Source organism: Anas acuta, chromosome 11 (genome assembly GCF_963932015.1).
Source record: "Anas acuta chromosome 11, bAnaAcu1.1, whole genome shotgun sequence".
Classification (NCBI taxonomy): domain Eukaryota; kingdom Metazoa; phylum Chordata; class Aves; order Anseriformes; family Anatidae; genus Anas; species Anas acuta.
In genome coordinates, this window is record NC_088989.1 from 13,572,255 (window position 1) to 13,593,238 (window position 20,984).

At 47.9% G+C, this 20,984-nt stretch overlaps 1 protein-coding gene across 1 annotated transcript in view; it reads right to left on the reverse strand.

The window, feature by feature from the left end:
- Positions 1-20,984, reverse strand: part of MAPKAPK3 (MAPK activated protein kinase 3) — a 129,360-nt gene that overhangs the window by 94,199 nt on the left and 14,177 nt on the right. Inside the window, exon 2 of the mRNA XM_068694764.1 lies at positions 14,325-14,401. The gene's annotated coding sequence lies outside the window, so the exon portion shown is untranslated. The remainder of the gene's footprint in view (positions 1-14,324; positions 14,402-20,984) is intronic.

A 20,984-nucleotide genomic window follows, 5' to 3' on the forward strand; every position in this document is an offset into this window, starting at 1 on the left:
AGCTATTCCTGTAACTCAGCACTGCCCTCCCACTCCACCGAGGGAGGCGAGCGAGCGGCACGAGGCTTATCCGGAGCACTCTGAACCCGTGAGTCAGGTCTCCAGAAATCGATAACCGAAAGGCTGGTAGTAAGGGTGTCGGGGTGGAACGGATGAGTGTGGCTAGTTACTGGCCTTCAGACTGCTGAGCCTGCAGAAAATCACACTTTGCAGGCTCCCCCCTGTCACTACAAGGACTGAGAATCTTCTTTTCCAAAAAATAAAAGAGAATTTGAGATTCTTATCTCATCAAGAGGGAAAATTATGAAGCCAGGGGGTTAAAGAAAAATGGGAAGAGCCTTGAGCAAGGCAGAAATGGTTCTCTAGACCACAGCCACCACCTGAAAGACCTGCTTGTAGCAGCCCCCAAGGCAGGATGCGTGCCGTCCCGCTGTGCCCTCTCCCACCTCCCCCCCTGCATCCCATACTCTAGGCCGGCTGCCCTTGCAGAGGTACAGTGGGGTATTTCTGAGCTTGAAAACACAAAGTGGCCACAGAGCTGAAAACGTTCAGCTGCATCCTGGAGGTCTCAGTGAGCCACAAACACAGCAATGAATGGGTGACAACGGCAGAACGGGCAGCACGGGGCAGGTGATACCAGCATGCGGTGCTTGGAGGCCGTGGCTGCCTCAACTTCTCCGTCTGTCGTGCTCTTTTGTTTGCGATGTTGGGGCAGAGAAGTAAGGAAACAGAAGTCCAGGGAGGAAGTGAGTCAGGAAACCTGTACCTCAGCGCAGGGGGAAGTGTGACTCAGAGCGCACGGTGCTCGCCGCTCCCCGCTGCCCTGGAGGAGGTGATAAGATTGTGTAATCCCCAAGACAGCTTGCTGCACATCCTAATTCTGCTGATCCTCCCAGGGGAGGGGTGCCTCTGCTGAGTACTGTACATTAGCTGATTTCTTAGAATAAACTGTGACAGCTCCCTGTGAGCTCATCGCGTGGGAGGGGGATGCTGGGCTCCCTGCCCGAGCTGACAGAACGAGGAGCTACACGAAGCACCGAATTTATCAGGGGCGCAGCAAAGACCTGGCAGAAACCTCTCCTTTAATCTATTTGTTCTTTCAGAGAGAGAGAGCATAGGGACCTAAGTGCTTGAAAACCACAGAGGAACTAGCCAAAAAGCAGAGGGAAGGATTTCAGAAAAAAGAAAATTTGGGAAGGAAGAGGAGGACAAAGGTGGTGGCAACAGGAGGGGAAGAGACGGTCTGCGTGGTCAGGCAGGCTGGCGAGGGGCAGCCAGGGGGAGAGGCAAATGAGATACCGGGGGAACGGAGCCTGAAAGAGGAACCAGGAGGGCAGAGAGAGGATGGAGGAAAGATCACAGGGAGAGTCACTCAGGGGTGATGAGGAAGGTGTATTGAAAAAACCTTGCTGGGCCTGAAAGAGAAGATGTGCATGGAGGGGAAGAGGCATCCTCGGTACCCACCAGCACCACATTTTGCCTTTTGGGGTCTCTGGTCATCGGGGTAAGGGCCCTTCCTGAGAAACAACCAGAGCTGTAAGGCAGACAGGTGGAGCATCACCAAACTGCCCTCTCTGACCCATACGGGATGGTTTCCTCACCGCGAGCACAGGCAGGAGCAGTGTCAGCGCTCACACTGCCTCCCAGCCGGCAGCGCTCAGCACTTTGCCTGTGTTTGTACAGCGCCCGCTGCCACAGCACCTCGGGACGCTTCTGGAAGTTTCTACTGCACAAACAAAGCGTGCATGTCAGCTGAACTTCCGAACTGCCACCCTCTGTGCCCCACAGATGGAAACATGCCTACAGGGTTGCTTTTGCAAGCAAACCTCAGCTGCTGAGGAAAGGTGCTCGCTGCCCCAGCATGGGCAGGGCTGGAACACGCACGCACCAGGAGCACTCCTGGGCTTTCACAGAAACTGTCACAGGGTCAGGAAAGGTCCAGTCCCACCTCACCGATGTCAAAACCCACAAAACAATAATGAGCAAGGCACAAGTTAGGGAAGTGAAGGCTTGTTTATACAGCAAACTCACTCTGGAGCATTGTTTCCAGGAGGGACTGCTCTGCTCTTCCCAGGAAAGTTTCACGCTTGGACACAGAGGGTCTGTTTATCTGAAGAAGATCTGAACTGTATTTCAAGCACTGTTTTGGAGTCCTAAGCACACACAATATGGCACTAAAAATACAGTAACACCTTTTGACTGCAAATCTGTCACATTATTTGAGCCAGAAGGGACCACAGCACCAGCTTCAGGGGCAGTGAAGATGCTGGCTGAGACTCAGAAGACCTAAAGCCTACTTCCACTTCTGTCCCAACCTGCTGGCTATCCTGGGGACAAACCGCTGCATGCCCTAGGGCTCTGGGTCCCTTTTCTCCCTTTTTCTGCCCCACTGGTATCAAATCCAAGCTTTCTAGGCGGGAGCTGCTGGACAGTACATGTCTGCAACGTTAAATGCATCCCAGACCGCAAAATGCTAAATGGTTCTGTAATGGAAATAATAATGAGCACTTTAAGGTTCATGGCTGGTATTTCTAGGACAAATGTCACAGCTCATATGACCTAATGTCCCAGGGCTACCAGGCCTGGGGAGAAGAGCTGTGTGTTGGAACTGCGTGCCAGTGAGAAGGCAGCTTGATGCTTCTGGTAACAAGAGAGTAACGTTTTCATCATAAAACCCAAATCAAGGGAAATAACAATTCCTGTGAAATTGCAAGGCTGCTGGGAAACCAATTTGCTGGAAAGCTTTGCCAGATTTTGTGACTGTTATCACGGGCTCCGTGAGACCATGGACTGCACCTCCGGTGATCAGCCTGTTACTTAGAAAGAGGCCGATGATATTTGGTTCCTGTAGCTGTTTATCTGCGAGGCCACGGTGCAAGGGCAGAAACTATCGGTATCACACTTTCTAATCACGAGTTAGTTATTCTGCCCCCTGCAAACCCTCTCCCATCTTAGGGCACGGGACAGGGATGAGGCTCTGTCCAGCAGGGCTTTTGTGACGCTCTGCAAGCCTGACTCAGCTGCTGAGAGCTCCCCACCCACAGGATGCCTGCACTCTTCTGCAGCAGCTCTGCTTTTCCCTTTGAACCTGTGCTCATAGGAAAGCCCCAGGTGGAAGGCTCTATTTTTCTGCTTACTGTTTTTCAAGACGCTGCCTGGCCTAGATCGATTCCAAGAACTGAGGCAGTGAAACAAAGAAACTTTTACAGGCTCATCAGCAGCACGAATATCACTGCTCCGGCAACTTCCCACGCTGTAGCAAGAATTTGCACAAACCAGAACGAGACCACACGCAACAGGAGGGCTGCTCAGCGCCGGCAGAGAACCGCCAGCAGCAGCAGCACCTCCAGCACCTCTGCACACAGCAGAGGTGGCGGGCAGCCCCCGGCACCCCCGGCACGCTCAAAAAAACCTCCCCGCCACCGTTCATCCAGGCACCCGAGCAAACCGCAGCACTTCCACGGTGGCTTGTAAGATGCCAGTGCTTCAGCCCTTCTTTCTCCATCCTCTGTGCCCAGAGAACCAGCCACTTCCATGAACAAAACATCTCATCAGGTCAGCTCATTACATGCAGCTACCAGCAGCAGCTTACAAATAGGGAATCTGACATCCCAGGTTACTCGTAGCCCCTCTCATTCCTTCCTCCTTTGTGTGCACTTTGACAGACGCCTCTGCTGTCATTCCCAGTGGCTTTGTCTTCTTTCCTGGATGAAGGCACTGAGGAGCTGAAATCAGCAGCCAGACCTCCTCCAAGCTGGACTGAGAAATGAACCTGACCAGTATCAACCTGATGACCTGTGTCAAGTGGAAATTTAGGTGAGTTTTAGGCACAGAGGGAAAGGCGGGCATTTTCTTCCTCTCCTGAACAGGGAAAGCAAAAAGCATTGCAGCAGAAGAGCCTCTGGACTGCTGTTTGGGTAACTGCAGCCATAGGAATAACAACAGAAATACCTACACCTCTTAATTCTGGTCACCTTAAGTTTTCTGGGTCCCATCAGAGTCACCACAGCCATCAGACTTGGATAAATTTGGGGCCATGGCCGTGACAGTCACAGCTGTGAAGTAACAGCTTTGAGTCAGCCTGAAGAAAGAAGCAAATGAGCCAGTGTGACCCAGTAATAGGTTCGTGTTCCCAAAGAGCTCTCTGCCTGGGGGCCCCCCACAGGCACTGAAACCCCCCCGGTACCCCTGCATCCCACACTACACAGAGGGGAAACTGAGGCAGGGAGAACAGTGCTCGTCCTCAATCATACAGCAAGAAACAGAAGCCAAACTGCACGATTATAAACGAAAAGCTCCTCCTCCCTACCCATAACACAAACGCAGACCCCATGTAAGTGATTTCATTTAACTTAATGGAATTTGCCCTGTGGCACACAGAGCCTTTATGTGCTGCTGGAAGCACATTATCAAACACGTTGTGCACCATTGTACACGGTGCTGTGCTGTAGTTACCCTCTTGTGGTGCACCTTGACCAGGATGATTTGGGGGGAGTCTGGCTGGGAAGCTCTTTGCCCTCCAAAAAGCATTTCCCGAACTGAAGCAGGGCCTGGGGAGGAGCTGGCCACTGGGGCAGCCTGGCTGGCTAACAGCTGCTGTGGCTTCAGCTCTGCGAGGCGAGATTAAAGAGACTGAAGGTGGTCCTAGCATAAATCTGTTGGACCTGGGTTACAGCGGGGTACATCTTGTGGGTGATGTGACAGGATTTCAGACTGGCTTCCAAGCACCTGCCTCCAATGAATGAAGACAGCCCCTGTTCCTTTCCAAAGGATCGCAGCACAGCCTCCTCTGGTGCGGCGAGGGTTAATTCAGGCGAGCAAACAAGAGGGATGAAGATCAGCTCATCTTTTCCATTCAGGCAGATCCTGCCACAGAAAATGCTGGTTTCTCGATGCTCGGTGTCTCAGTGACTTCCAGGAACAGTGAGCTAAACTCAGCTGCTCTTCCCAGCACCAGCTGAGGGGGCGGCAGGGGATGGAACACAGCCCTGTTCTTGGAAGGCAGGAAAAAATAAGGCTCTGGCAGAGCTCTGCAAGCTCGCCTCTCTCCCCCTCCCCTCCCCAGAAGCCTCTTTCAGCATCTCTAATTCCTCAGGGTACAGCTGGGTTGGTTTTTCCTTTTATCAAATAAACGTAAGAGCAACGCACGAAAACTGCAGGCGGCATTCAAGCCGAGAGAGGTTAAATAAATGAAATAAATAAATGATAAGCTCATCTCCACGGGCTCCGATGTGCCCCACCATTTTAGTGCATGACCTACTGTACTTCCTAACATTTTTGTTAGATAAACACAGAAAGCTACGGAACCATCCAATCCACGGAAACTATTTTTGGCTACTGTATCTTCATGCAATGTGAATTCCAAGGGATGATTGGATATTTGGACCTCTCCCAGCCTGGCTGACTGTGAAGGGAGCAGACAGTAATCTCATTGCTATTCTTCTGTGGAAACAAACATCTTTTAGAGATGACAAGTATCTGGCTTGTAGGTGCAGTACTCTGAATGAGATTCAGGGAACTAGAGCAGTCACCAGCTGCGAGGAATGTGAGGATAGCCTCAAGGCCCACAAAAAAGGAAAACAGGAATCAGACCCAGTCGGCTTCACGGCTGCCCACAAGCTGCCCTTGAAACACAAGGCCCTGAGCAGGGAGAAGAGGGAGCAAGCTTCAGCACCTCAGCTGGATGAGAACTTGCACCATCTTTTACCCAGATTTAAGTCAGGCCATGCCGAAAGCTCAGCAAGCCAGCACCCAGCACCTTGCCCCTCACAGCCGTGAGCCAGCTCCCCAGCCGGGCACGGTGGCAAGCGAGCCACCACTGGCCCAGCCTAACGAGTGGTCACCCCAGGACAGGGCCATGGCACGCTGCCACCAAGGTGTCGCAGGAGAAGCTGTTCCCTGAGATGTGCAGCAGATAAGATCTCTGCCTCCAGTGCAAGCAGTCTCTCACCTCTCACCTATTACACGCATTTCGTGCACTTCAAATGCTGTGGTTTGCTGTTGTGTTTTGTTTGTTTGTTTTTTTAACCTGCTGAACAGAAGGAAAATGCAAACCTGCATGGCTCCACAGGACTCTGAAGTTCCCCGCACGTGTTTAGAAGACAAGCAGACTTGTCGTTATCTTCCATGGGTTTCAGGGCTATAAAAGGAACAGGGAACAGCACGGCAAGCAACGCAGAGTCTGCAGCAAACTACAAGGCTGTTTTACAGGTTATTGAACACCTCCCACTTGCTGGTTTCTAGGTTCTTGGACACCAGCTAAGAGCCTTAAGCACCCTGCTGTCCCTTCAGGGTTCCCAAACTCCTCCAACATGCCATGCCATTTATCTTTGCTACCCTTGGTTGGGAACAAGAAGTGAAAAGTCAGGCACCAGGCTCAATTTTAGCTGTACAAAAGCTGCTACTTGCCCATAAATCAACGTAGATGTGCTGATTTACACTGTGTGAAAAATTGGTTCATTAGCTCTAATTAAACAGAGGCCCAAGCCACACAATTTAAATTTGAGCAGTGTTCTTGAACACCCTGTTCAGCCCAGGAACTGGGATTTGCTTGGTGCTGTCCTATATTTAGCATACAGTAACGTAACTGAAGCAACAAAATTAGCCTCGCAAATAGACTGGTTTCTCAGTACTTAATCAAGGACCTTTTCCCAGAACTGCCGAGGGCTGAAATTAAAAGAAAGGAATGTGTGGTAATCAGCCCCATGGAGACAGAAGGAAACCACCATGAGTTTGAAGTCCAAACATACATGCTGGCCAGCTGAATGTACCGTTGTTTAAATTAAATGTGGCTTCACAGTGACCCAGCCCGGGGATTGCACGGAACTCTTCAGAGGGCACAGCCTGTGCACAGGGAATTACCGAGCAGACACAACTCTGATGGTCAATAATTCACCGCACTCAGCCCCCATCCGTAACAGATGCAGAAAATGATAGGTCTGAGGTACCCCTGCCATAATGCTGACCTGTTTCTGTCCATGGCTCTGGTGAGCAGCACGAGGTACAGAAAGGAGTCTGAAAGACAAACCCAGGGCACAAACTGCAAAATACACAAAATGGGCAACGAGCAGAGCACAGCAGCACCAAGCAACAAAGCAAGGAAAGGAGGCAGGAGCCTGCAGCTCTGCTCTCGTTCTAATGCACTTTAATAGGTCTGACAAGATAAACTAGAAGGCTCCATTTTCCATCCTTTCCTTAATCTACTTTTTTACTGGGAGGCTGAATAGAAGAATTAAAATTAGAAAAAAGTTCTGTCACTGATTTTCAAACTACTGTTAGGATAAACCCCTCTCCTCATTCTAGCCTAAGAATTGCCAGAGGAGTAAGACAAAGAAAATATTCTGTAGGCAGTAATACAGCCAGACATTTAAGAAGTGTCGAAATACTTCAGAAACTGTCAGAGCTTGCAGCTGATGCTGAATGAAAGCAAGCTTCGTTTTTATGCATTTCTACAACAGCAGCACCAAAAGGTGGTTAGGTGTCGGTCAGGACTTGCACAGACACTGATGAAGTGCTAAGTCAGAGGCAGGTACACAAACTTTGGAGCTGCATTTTCTAGCTTTGGTAAATCCCCTTGAAGAGCCCAGTTTTGCCTCCCCATCGAGTGGACGGAGCAGCCTGCCACGCGCAGAGCATGCCCCTACAAACGTCCTCCAAACAGCTTCTGCCAAAACATCTTCAGGTTGGGTTTACTTCCTCCAGGCAGAAGCTACTGACTCCTCTGGCAATTTTCTCCTAGCTGGGCAGATGAGGTGAAAAGGCCGAGAATCTCCCTGCGCTGGTTTCATTTACTGCATTCTCCTGGTAGTGTGGGAGGCAGGATGTGAACACAGGGCAGGGAAGCAGAGAAAATAAGGGGAGAAATCGAATGAGGGAACCACACAACACTAACATAAATCAGCCACCGTGACTTTGGTTTACCCAGAGGCAAGACAGCTGGGAAGGAAGGGCACAGTTTGCTCCCCTCCCTGCAGCAGAAAAGCTGCCTGGGCTCTGAAGCTGAATCTGGAAATGCCTCCCTCTGAGCTCCAGCTATTGAGAATTGATTATGCAAAGCCCCATCAGGGAAAGCATGCCCTGTATGGGGCAGATCTTTCCCAATGCAGTTCTACAAAACATTATAGCATAATTAAGCTGCCGTTAATATTGATAACTCCATTTTGAATTCTATTTCTAGTCCCATTTCCTCCATTAATCTAAGAATTAATACTGCTTTCACATCCTTATTAAAGATATCAGCGTGACAGCAGGAAAAAAAAATAGGCTGAGAATCTTATTCATGGTGACTAACATCAGGTGCAAACTGCGAAGAGCTCCAGAGTGCAAAAACCTCCAAGCTAACCTAACAACCCCAAAGCCTCTCTGAGATTCACAGATATGAGCATTTCCTAGAAGAATAATGAGAAGAAATCATTTACTCTTAGATTACAAAACACTCACTGGAAACGTAAGTGCATTTGAAAAGCACACATCAAATGCAATTCAAGGAAACACACTCCTGGCTCCCACGTTTTTAAGAAAAGCCAGGCTGCCTTCCTCCAAGGTCATATTCACGAACAAGAAGTGGAATTAGTGCTTCTGCCTCTGTGGTGAACCCATTCACGCTAAGGACAGCAGAGCTGCAGTGGAGGGCGCAGGAGAAGCTGTGAGGTACAGCTGGTGGGGAGCTGGGGGACTGCACAGGCCTGTGGATGATAAACATCTTCTATCATACAGCTAAACCCAGAATCAGTGTGCGAACTCATTTACTGCCTCGCCCTTGGCCCTGCCTTTCCTTCCTCCCCAAAGACGTGCTGCTCCTGAGCGGGTGCAGAGCTGGGAGACTTCCCTCAGCTCACAGGCACGCCGTCTGCGGAGCATCCAAGCCCTGCAGCTGGACAGTGTCAGGGCAGGCACAAAGCTCAACACTGAGTGTACCTTTCCTTCAGCAGGGAGGCTTGATGCTTCGCAGCCTCCACACTCCCTTCCCAGCCTGTCAAGAGGGGGATTACCCCGTCAGCATTGGCATCGCCACTCAGAACGTTTTCAGAGGAAACAATTCCTAATTACACAGGAGTTCAAGTCACTGGTGGACAGAATATCCAAGTAAGCCAGTGAGCTCCCACCTTCCCTTGACATTTAATCCAAAGCTGATACTGCTCAGGGGGATGATGGCTCCAAGCCTCACCGAGCTCCCTTCCCTCTCAACCAGCACCACTTTGTGGCCTTTTTGGACCCAGAGCCTTTTTCCAGACTCAGTGGCTTCAAGCCTGCTGTTCCTAAAGAAGCAGAAGTGTTGCTCTGTCCTGGAAGAGTCACGAGATGCCTTAAACCCAGCAGGAACACCAAGGGATCCTCTCCCCCAGGGCTGGTCCGTTAGCCCGCAGAGCAATAGGGAGCCAGGGAGGAAGCCCTTCACTCCAACCTCTCTACTCCGTGGCTTTGCTCCAGCCATCCAATTTCCCTTCTGGCATATTGAAGCCGCTGTGTCCTTGATCTCCCCACTATTAAAAATTACCACCTGCAAGCCACCTATGCGCGTAGCACGTCTGCCAGGCTTCTGCCTGCAAGTTATCTGAGCATGCACTTTCTAAAATGCTTGTTCCTAATCAGTATTTTATAATATTTTTTTCCTTGTGGCCTAATAATTTAGAAATTAATCCTTCTGTGATTCGAGTATATTATTCTGCTGTCATCCAAACACAGATCAGAAATACTTACTAAATGCTTCTACTTAATTTTCATCCTCATTAACAATTGCACCATTTCAATTTCAAAGAGGCATTATACAATTTTCTGTTTCAAGCAGATTGTTTAAATTCTTTATTGTCCTTGAAGATAGCAGCCAAGGATAATTTTACATTTCCCTTTTTATTTCCAGTTTTCTACACTTCATTTCTAATTTATATTAACTGCTGCCCATTCTCCCTCCCTTTCCATGCCGCTTTTACTTTTTTGCTCCTAACGCTGTCTTCACCACTGAACAACGACCAGCTTTTATGCAGACACCTTTTTCCCGAGGGCACAATCACAGTTTTTCCATACAATGCACTGTTCTTAAAGAATGTCTAAATCTAGCATTCCTATAAAGCTCTCTCTGAATCCAATCAAAAAGTCCTTTAACTTCAGATAAATTGTGTGTTATGTTACTAGTTGAAAGAGTCTTCTTTTTGTTTAGATTTTCTATAACAAAGGTCACGGTTATGCAGATACAACAACTACCAATCCAGCTCTGAAATCCTTCACTCCCAGATGTGCTGGGTCTGTACAAACGCCACTCTGGTTTCTCGAAAGCCACGCAAGTCCTTCCACTCTGAAAGGCTTCACCTGCTGAGCCCAGGTTCACCAGTTTGTTTTGATTGTTGCTGTTTTTTAACTAAAGGACTCAGTGGAAAATAAGCCCATGTTTAGTGACACTGCAGTCTGACTCTCAGCTATCAAAACCATGGATGCAGAGAGGTAGGACTCTCCTTTGATGTTTTAATTCACCACGCTAACTAGAGTATCACGTCTAGCTGAAGATAAAGCACCCAGTCCCCTCTGCACAGGGTTCACCTAGATCTGTGGGGTGGAAGCTGAGCGTGTTCACTCACCGCACAGAGTGCATCCTGCTGTACGTGTGCCCTGCAGTCATTTCTGTTAGCTTCAGGTTCTTTTGGGACGTTGTTTGTAGCCTCAAGTTACCAGAACATTACTTTTTTCTAGCTTGATTGCCTTCATTATCAAAGGTAAGCTTAAAATGGAGAAAAAATAAAATTGGGAAGAATATTCCACTATTCTACCTTTGGAGGCAAGAATGCCAGGCATATTACCCCATGAGGAGCTTCCTGAAGAGCAAATGAGGATTACTTTAGCACAACGACACCTGAGATCCTGTGGTATTTTGAAGCTGCAGGTGTTTTTTCTTCTGAGGAGCCTGCTTTGCAATGGTTTTTCACTCATATATTGTCCTCAGACCTTGCCACCTGTGCACCAGAGGCTGTTAAGAGATCAGACATCTAATATTCGTGATTCTGTATCTGGAAAGATCTGGTCTTACTATGGAACAATAGAGATGGACTTTTCTGCTTTATTTCCTGTAATTCTTTCATGTTTTACTAAATGTAGTTGCTTTTCTACATTTTCTAAAGTTATTTAAATGCCATCACTGAAATCATCTTTAACTGGGTTGAACATAAACAAACAGAAAAAGCTCTTATGACCTTTGCATCAGAGCGTGTCTGCTATTTTTGTTTAATTTCTAGGCTGGAGTCAGCTCAACTGTATAGTCGTAACCAAGCTGTTGAAGAACAAAATGGCCCTAGAAAATCAGAAAAAGGCCATCAGCATGACTTATCTTGAAGATTTTTCACCCACCACTGTCTTTTCCATACACAAATGACATTTCACCCAACCAGGACTGTTTCAATACTTCAACAATTAATTTCATTCATTACTGACTCAATGCTATTTACAAGGGGTACATTTCTGGCACTCAGTGGTTAGTGTCTCTCAGCAATGGCTTAGCCTCCTAAATTAATCCAGTCTGAAAGGATCTGTGTAAAACCCTCAGTTCTTTGTATTACTATTATTATTAGAGAACATCTCTCAGCTGGATCCAGCTGTTGCAAGGGAGGAAGTGCTCTCCCAAAGTAGAGATCTCAGTAAGTTTATGAGTGCATGTGCCAGAGGTTCCTAAACAGTGCTACTGCAGTCACTGAAAGATGAACTACCTGGGCCCCAAATGTCTCTACAAGTGCTATTAAAGCTGATGGAGATGGGCTGTACTAAATGTTAGCCGAAGTGCCCGTCTTGACTAAGGACAGGGAGCACGGGTCCCACTGGGGAGGGCTACGGTAGCTTGAGGGTTATGGCAGTGTATGACCAGAAGGTGCACGAGGAAAGTAGAGGCCTTCTTCCTACAGGTGTGAGACAGCACATTGCTAGTGACTGCTGCCTCGTGGTCTGCCCTTGACTCCTGCTGCTTATCCCCGTGGCTGCTATTGCTGCTGCCTGTGCGTTACAGCAACACGAGTCTAGGAACCCCTGGCACAGGTTATAGCCACAGGCTGAATTCCTCTTTGATACCACTTAAGCCAACATGAGTTCTGAGAAAATGTTGCCACATGTTCTCTCCATGACGCAGTGCTGAACAAGCAGCTCTTATTTTGTGTTGCCTCCAGTTTAAAAGTGATTTCAGTGTATGGTCCTGTACTCAGCGCTTTGCTGCAGGGTGACTTGGAGCTGGATGAATGCGGCAATACCAGCGCCCACGAAGAAAGCTCTATGCTCTTCTAGCTGTATATGAAATAATAGTACTCAGGACTGTTCCTACCTATTGGAAACTTTCAGTTATAAACACCACGAGGAACGCTTATGTCATTTGGGTCTCTCTTAACCTCTCTTACCTGAGATAAAACAAATAACCCTGTGCCAAAGCCTTAAAAAACGCAACACCCCCCAAATCTGAGGCTGTGATGACAGCCTGGGTTTAGCAATCAACCACCGCTTAAAGTCAGGTTAGCCAGTTACTTATGATAGATCCTTATTCGCTGTGCTGTTCCTCTGAAAGACTCCAGGGGCTGTTTTCACCACTGGTCCAACTCACCACAAAATCACAAAGCACGTTGCCTTTTCCATCACCCGCCAAGAATTAGCTATAGATCACAGCCATCTCCAGGAACGAAACACTGCTGACATTCTGGAATCCTGTGCAATTGCCTGGATTAAAAAACCAGCCTGTGCAGATCTTTTTTCTAGATCCCTGACACCTCATCCAGGAGAAAGGCAGCTGGCTTCAGTGCCATGTTAGGCTCCCTTCATTGTGTTGGGCTTCGCAATTTGTGAGCAGTCACGGAGGAGGTGGTGTGAACATGCTTCCATAAGGGAACAACTCTTTGAGAAAATCCAAAAGCTTTTACCCTTCTTTCTGCAGCATGTCGTGTTCTCTTCTGAGAAACTGGGCCTGAAAAACTTCAAGATGTGCCGCAGTCTCCTACTTACCCAAGCTTTCAGGAAGGAGAAGTCAGGGAAAAAAGAGCCGTTAATGAGAAAAGGTGGGTTTTGTGGGAACTTATTGAGCCACAGCACACAGCCCTTAGGAGACGTGACTGTTTCTGCTCTAGCTGTACTTCTAGCTTTCCACACAGACAGTAACAGTCCTTTCCTCCTTTAAAATTACTTAACGTTAACTGAATTAAGTCTCAACGTGAAACGTCTAACTTCCAAGAAAAAGAAGCCTCTTCAAGGAGTATTCACTAACTAATCCTCAGAAATTAGGCTAAGGCCAGAAGGCCCATTTCTTCAGCTCATCACACAGCAACCCATCCTGCTCACACGGAGCTCTGCAGCCTTGTGAGCTGCAGCTTCTTAATTTTTTTTCATGACCTATTTATGCCACTGTTCACAAGCTACCCAAGACTGCCCGGCTATTACAGCTTCAAGGTATAAACTGCATCCTCAATAAAGCATTACACTTTCAGTTTGGAAATTTACACATGCACACAGAATTTGTTAAATTTTGAGAAACAAGGTGAGGAAACAGATTCACTAAATGTAAACTGATTCTTTTCTCAGAAAAAAAAACAACAACAAACAAACAGAAAAACAGTAATAATCCCAGCTAATCACATATGTATGCCTTTAAAACTCTTTTCAGCTTTCAGTTGGATTTTTTTTAACTACTTGTTGGTTGTGTTTGTGTGGTTGAAGAGCCAGCAGTTAGCAACAACTGCTGTTCAACTGAAATTATACTATAGTACCAGTATTTTGTGGGTTTTGTGACACTGTGCTGCTGCCTCAAGTTGTCCTGTGCACAGAAATAGTGCTTCGAATGGAACAGCTGCATTTGATCCACAACTCTTTACTTCATTGTCATAACAACAGGAAAAAACTGAGGGATGCGTGCTCACTAAACCAGTCATAAAAAACACAGACACAGAACAAAGCAAGAGACATCAGCCAAAGGCAACTCCTCTGGCACGCAGGGTAAGGGAACGGGAGAGCCTTGGGCATCTCTACCCTCCTGCCCTGCGTGACATCCCCTTATTTGTATGGCACTCCCAGGAGTCCCCTTCCAGCACACCCCAACTCAGAGGGCAGCACGTGGGGCAGGAGCGGTGAACCCCCTGGACCACACTCAGAACAGTCTCAACAATCTCCACCAGCCAGAGCTCGCCCCAAGCCTTGTTTCACTGGGTTAGTACCCCAAGGTAACCCTAGGCCTGCTGGGCCCATCAGAATAGAAAAGACATTAAAGAGTCATTCTCACCCCAGCAGGGCAGGTTTCCTGCTGTTATCGCGCTGTTATCTGGGCCTATTCCAAGGCCCAGGTTGCACAGAGATCTCCAAGCATGGAAGTGACTTACCTTGACTGAAGTTCACAGCCCATGGATAATTCTGCCCAGGCCTGCACACCACTTCGGCTCCATTCACACCACTGAAACTGTTTTAAAGAAAGCAAAAAAAATAAATAAAAATAGGTAATTTCACTCTTCAGGAATGTATTCTTTCAGATTTTTTTAATTATTATTATTATTTATTTTTTTTTTTTTACTTTTTCTAATTCTTCACAAGACTTATGAGCAGAAGAGCAATCCAACAGCAGCCTTTGCTGCCTATATTGACTCAGCCAAAAGCAGACACCTAACTGAAATCCTCAGAACAGGGACTTTAGAGGTAAATGGTGAGAGAAGGATGCATCCAACCTGGATCTGACTAGCACTCGTGTTAGTGCCCAGCCTCTGCTGGAAGACCCAGTGTTTCTCAGGTGCCTAGGTTTACATTCTGTCTCCACCGAATTCCTTCTGCTGTCCCTTCAAGGATCAAATGCAAAGGGCTTGATCTACTTGTACTGGTAGTCAAAAAAAAAAAATACATTTTACATATATATTTATATATATATTTAATCCCGTTTTGACTCTGTTCTCCACAGCAGGTACACACATTTGCAGCAGCTCTTTGCTCACTGCCTGCTTCTGTGTTTCTGTAGAGCTCATAAAGCCTCCTGAGCAGGGGGTACGAATTTGCTGTCTGATCTGGATAATGGCCACTGCCCCACTCCGAAAGCCAGGCCACTTTCCTTGCTTCTTCCTCGAGGAGGAAGCAGTGAAGCCTGGCTCCTGGGTGAGGCAGCAGCTCCTGGCCTTGCAGGACCTCAGGGGGAACCACGAACTGTTGCCACCAACGGTGAGAACCTTGCTGATGAGGCGTGAAGAAGGAAGCACGCTGCTTTTGGAAGCAGCACCCCCAGCTTTCGCTTCCCCCTCATTCTGGCCCTGACCAAATCCCAAGAGGACAAACTGTACTTGGCACCTCCCCAGGCACGGCGAGGAGCAGCCTCCCCCTGCTCGGAGCCGTGGCTGCCGCTGGCTGGCACTCAGACAGGCTGTGCTGCCATCGGGCAGGTACACTCAGTGCCTTCTTGCACTGTGGTGCCACTACAAGCCAGGCATTTCTGGCCACCCCAAGGCTTCTGTCTGCAGCACGGCTTCCTGAGCCAGCAGAGGGGCAGATGTGGGGGCTGATCAAGTTGAAAAAAAAAAAAAAAAGACATTGTGAGGTTTCCTCACTGTTATGGCTCCTGTAAGCCTCGCTGTGCGGGGCTGCTGGGGTGCTTTGCTTTTCCTCACTTCCCTCTTTCACGCACACCCTGCAGACGTACCTGGTGGTGGAGCAGAGCCTCGGGTTACCACTGTGACACCAGGCCCAGCTACGGACACCTCTGAGGAAATGTGAGCACGGGGCAGCTGCTGGCACAATGAGAGGAGCAGCTCGGCCATGGCTGGCTCACTCACCGGGAGCAGCTTCACTGCTGGGCACCTGAGCCTGAATGCTGCTGAACACGATGCAGCCTGCAGCACAAAGAGGCCTTTTCCTTGAAAACAGATGTGACGTGAAGTCCTCTTGGTTTTACATCACAGCCCATCTTTCAGGCAACGCAATTAAACCACTGCCAAGCCAAGCAAGGACTGCATTTGGGAGTGATGCTGAGTCACAGCACTGCTCACTTAGCACAAGAATGACTGCCCAGGTTTACGGGGCTGCGATATTTAATTGGAACTAAGCAGCTCCGAGGCCCTCATTTCAGCACAGCTGTCTGAGGTAGATGGGTAGTCCCAGGTTTCAAGCACTAAGCAAACCATACTTGTCTCTTAAAACCCAGCAGTGTTGTTCAAAGAAACGGAACGGCAGTTTATGTCACCACTCCGCCACCACAGCAGTAAAATCAGTCACGTTCCCATACAATCCTTGCTTGCTTTCTTCTGCAGCCACTTTTCCTTTCCCAAAGCTGTCACAATGCCCATTTTCATGCCCCGCTTTAAAGCAGACCACTGTGATCCTTGTACAATTTTTTGTTATTTATAAAGCCGTACTCGAGCATATTGTTACTTTCATACACTCTCCCTCCTTTTCTGTACCTCTTATTGTATCAGGAAGAATAAAAAGCTCATCTCAGCTATCCAACAAACATAAATGCCCACTGCAAGCCTGAACCAGGCCGAGGAGCAGGTATTACATGCAGATAAGCAGAGCGCTGAATGGTCTAAGCCGCAACAGCCACGTTCCAGTTAGCACAATGCATAACGCAGAAGTCAAGCTACAAATCAGAAATACACAATCCCAGATTAAAAATAACAATAATAAAAAAAAAGCAGAATGTTACTGTGAAGAACGGCCTTTTTAGTCAAATCAAATATTTGCAATTTGTGAAAAATAATTTTTCTCCCCCGGCATTTTTAGGGACTATGGTTATTTTTCCCATTTCTTATGCTTTTGTATGCAGTTGGGAAACCAATGATTTCACACATTTTAGCTTACCAGAGGTGGAAACACTAGGAAAGAGAACATATTCACATTTCAGAGAACTCTGCAATTAACTGCAACACCAAAATGAGTATTAAGCACAACTCTCCACTTCTCCCTTCCTCACCTGCCTGGGAACAAACAGTGCTACAATTCGGACTGAATCGGTGCGCAGCTACTGCAGCCCTACTACAGTTTTTCAGCACGTGTCACAGCCTCATCATTGCCGTCATGCTGATCAGAACTGATCAATTTGCTTCGTTCTTGTGGCACAGGGCCTCTCTGCTACTCTGTCAGCGAGGCAAGGAGGCCAAACAGACACAACAGTAATTCATGCCCACACTGAGACACCTTCACTCTGCCAGGCGCGTGAAGAACACTGCTGCAGGGAGACCAGTGCCCAAGCTGCTCTGCCTGCTCTCAGGAGGGGACAAGCCCCTGAGTCGCTGCTGCCTGGTTCTGAGGGACACCCACACGAAGCAGCACAGCACTCAGCAGCCCTCGCTGGCCAGGCAGGAAGGTCACTTGTCACAGGTGTCCCCCAGTCACTGATGCAGCAACTTAAATGCTCCACAGAGCTCATGGAGCTCATCCACCCCCAGCATGGAGCAGTGGCAGAACCCAACAGCCACTTCAGAAATACAACACTTCCAAATAACTCAGTCGTTGGTTTTGTTGTTGCTTCAGACAATGAAAATAAACTCCAAACTACATGACACTCCTAAACCTATGCCCAAATGTAAATACAGCTCTTGGAGATCCTTGTGCCAGTGTCACACTGAAAAGCCCATGGACAGGATGCGAGCAGCTGACTTCAAATAAGGTGCCTGCCAGCAGAGAGAAGAGGTTGGAAACAAGCACCCACGTGAGCCAGTATGATCAGAGCAGGTGATCCTCCAAAGCCCTCTTTGCAGAGATTTTGTTACAGTTGGGCAAGCAACAGGCAGGTCGTGACTCACTTGCCATGAGACACGCTGCCGCTAACTCCTCCCAGCAGCATCAGGATTTCAGGTGGAAAGTTACAGCTGTGTTGTCGACCAAGGTTGTGTTAGAGGTCGTTCTGCGTGCTGCCTTTCAAATGCTTCCAGCAGGTGTCAATTCGAATGGCACAAGCATGCTGAAGCTCTAAGGTGGTCAAAATATGCCTTACGTGGGCTGCACAACAAACCTGTCTCATGTTCCAGCAACAGCAACCGAACAGAAAATGAAGGGTGAACATCTCACCGCCTGCAGGGGTTCAGCATTGCTCCTCCTGGCCAACAGCAGCACACGAGAGCGTGACTGGACAGGACAGCCAGCACTGAGGGCAGTGCAGCTCCCGACACGTCCAGGTTTCTCTCAGGGCATTGCAGGATGTCAGCTAGCTTCCTTCCTCCTCTAGAGATTTCCTGGCATTGCTGCCTTGAACACAGACTTCAGCTTCACGCCAGCATCCTGTCCTCCTGTTCCCTGCCTCATCAGCTGCATTTCAATCTAACCTTTGGGCAGCAGACAGTATACAATGCAGGCTGCCTTGCATTTCGACAATCACAGAATGCTTTGGGGTGGAAGAGATCTTAAAGCCCATCTAACCCCAGCCTCTGCCATGGACAGGGACCCCTCCCAGCAGCCCAGGCTGCCCCCAGCCCCATCCAGCCTGGCCTTGGGCACTGCCAGGGATGGCATCCCTGGCATCCTCTGGGCAAAATGTTAAATGGAAGTGGCACTCCGTAATCCTAGCTAGAGAAGTGGACGTTCAAAATTAAATCCACTTCAGTAACTGGATTATGCTTCTTGGCTAATCACTGAGTGAGCTCCATATGGTCTCCTACAAAGACTGCAGAAGACAGCATGAAGAGGGAAAGATGGGGCTAGGCCCCACTTCCTGCAGACCACCTTTGTTTTTTAATCTATTCTCTAATGCCATCTGCCTAACTGACCCGTTGCATCCTTACAATGAGACTGCAACCACCGATGGAGTATTTCTGAGCATGGGAGGCCTTCCATATCCAAGCAGCAAAGATTTGCCCCTTCAAACACTTCTAGACAAAGCAGTGCCCCAGCATCGTATTTTGCACCTGCTACAATTGACTTGGTTCAAGAACGGGCCCACATCCCTTCAATCTGAACCAAGCCACAGGGATGTACCAAGTTCTGTCCTGCCACGCTCCCTGTCCACCATACAGAAGGGTATTTATAAATTTCCCATAGCTCGCTTGTCCTTCAAGGAAGGCCGCAAGGTCCAGTCCATCAGGTGCTGGAATCCTGCGAGGCAGGAGCGGCCCCGGGCTCCTCATGCCTCACGGATGAAGGCAGAGCTCCTTTTAGTCCTTAACCTTTTAGGCTAACGGCAGCAGGAAACGGGCTCAGTGTAAGCGAACACGCCGCACCAGCACGAAGAAGAACCCCGGGTGCCAAGCTAATTGTAGAGACGGGAACGGGTGCTAGGAGGTTAGGACAGGAGACGGCACGGCTGTTATATTAGGGCTGTTCCAATGCCCTCAGCAAGCCACAAGCAGGGAATCTTACGTCTCAGGTAAAGACCTTCCATTATTTGGCGCAGGGATTTTATCCTTTTAATGGAAAAATCTTGACAGCCATGAATAGGAGCATTCACGTTACAGGGAAATTCTAGCTAGGTTTTTCGATACCTCTTGTGCAACGCGTTCCAAACTCAACCAGTTTCTTCAGTCTGAATTTATGCACACGCTGTGGGAGTCACATCCCCCACCCTTTGTTACCTATTGCCAGCCTGAAGCTAATGCAATGAGAGCTGAACAGGTTCAGAAGCCACCTCTCTATAACGACCCTCAGTGCTGGCACAGATAAGTGGAAAGAATGAAATCACCTTGAGGGACGTGCTGAGTGTGACAAGTATGACCGCACTTGTGTGTGGAAAAAGCACTCCTGATCAGAAAAAGCACCTGACGTTTCTCACAATCCAGCTCTCTCTGCTAACTAGTGAGTATTGTTCAACTTCTTTTTCTTATTGGAGAAGTTCGCCTGCATTGCTCCACGGATGTCTGCTTCTCCATCTGGTTGAGGGTGGGGTTTGACACCTACTGTTTGGTTGTACGACTCCCACGTCTGTGGGGCAGCCCTTGGTTGGGCAACTCGAAATAAAGATGACTTTGCAGCTCACTTGCACACGCAGCAAATAGGAAAAATGGCTGTGACACAGGCTAAAAGGACACAGCCAATGACACAAATGACACTTTCCAAACAGTTCCACTATTTTAAGGCATCGCCATTCTGGAATGATCACAACAGACAGATTAGCAATGTGATTTACAGGAATACGCACACACTTGGACCCACAGTTTAAGCTCAAACATTTTGCAAAACAGTTTAAAAACTGAGCGTGCAGTCAAGGCAAAACAAGGGCAAAACCTCACAAGCTTACAACTACAACATTTTCAGAATTCTTTGTCCTCTTTTACATACAATGTAATGACATGCATTGTGCTGGTTTGGAGTAACAGTGACAAAAAAGGAAGACAAATGAGACTTGAGCCCTTTCCATTATTGCTGTTTTGCTGGAACTAATATCATACAGACCAGCTCCTCAATGTGCAAACATTTCTTACGTTAACTACTAGATTTAGAAAGAAAAGGAATTAAAGCAGTACAGCGGTTATCAAACATCTTATTTGGTTTCAATTAAGTTGTGAGGGAAAGAAGAGGAAGAATGGAGTGGTAAGGGAAGGAAGAAAAACAAAAGGGTACAGAGTTGTTTTCACTCTCCCCTATACAGACAATTCCCTATGTCAAATTGACAGAGTATAAGAGAATTTGTGGAAGTTCTTAGAAGAAGACGGATTCATCTTAGTTATGTTTTCTTGAAGCTTTCATGTTCTCAATGAGCAGCATTTGTTGTATTAATCTCTTCTATTCACCTAAAGAAAAGATTGTGAGCTACTCAGCATGTAGGTAGACTTCTTCCAGATGCCTCCCTAATGCTCAGGCAAACGTTCTCAGACAGCTTAGAAGAGAGATACTCTTGCTGTAGCTGAGCATTGTTTGGACAACAAACAGCACAAAATTTTTGCCTTTACAGAATAAGGAGTGTCTAACTCCGTTAGCAGATATTACAGAAAAAAGAAGAGAAAGAAAACCCCTGTTTCCTGCAGACTACAGATTTAGGTCTCACAGGATCCAACTACAGTTTTTAATTTCTGGACACCAAGCAAACTACAACTGATAACCTTCAGCTGATAATTCTTTGCTTATTGTGCCAATCCTTC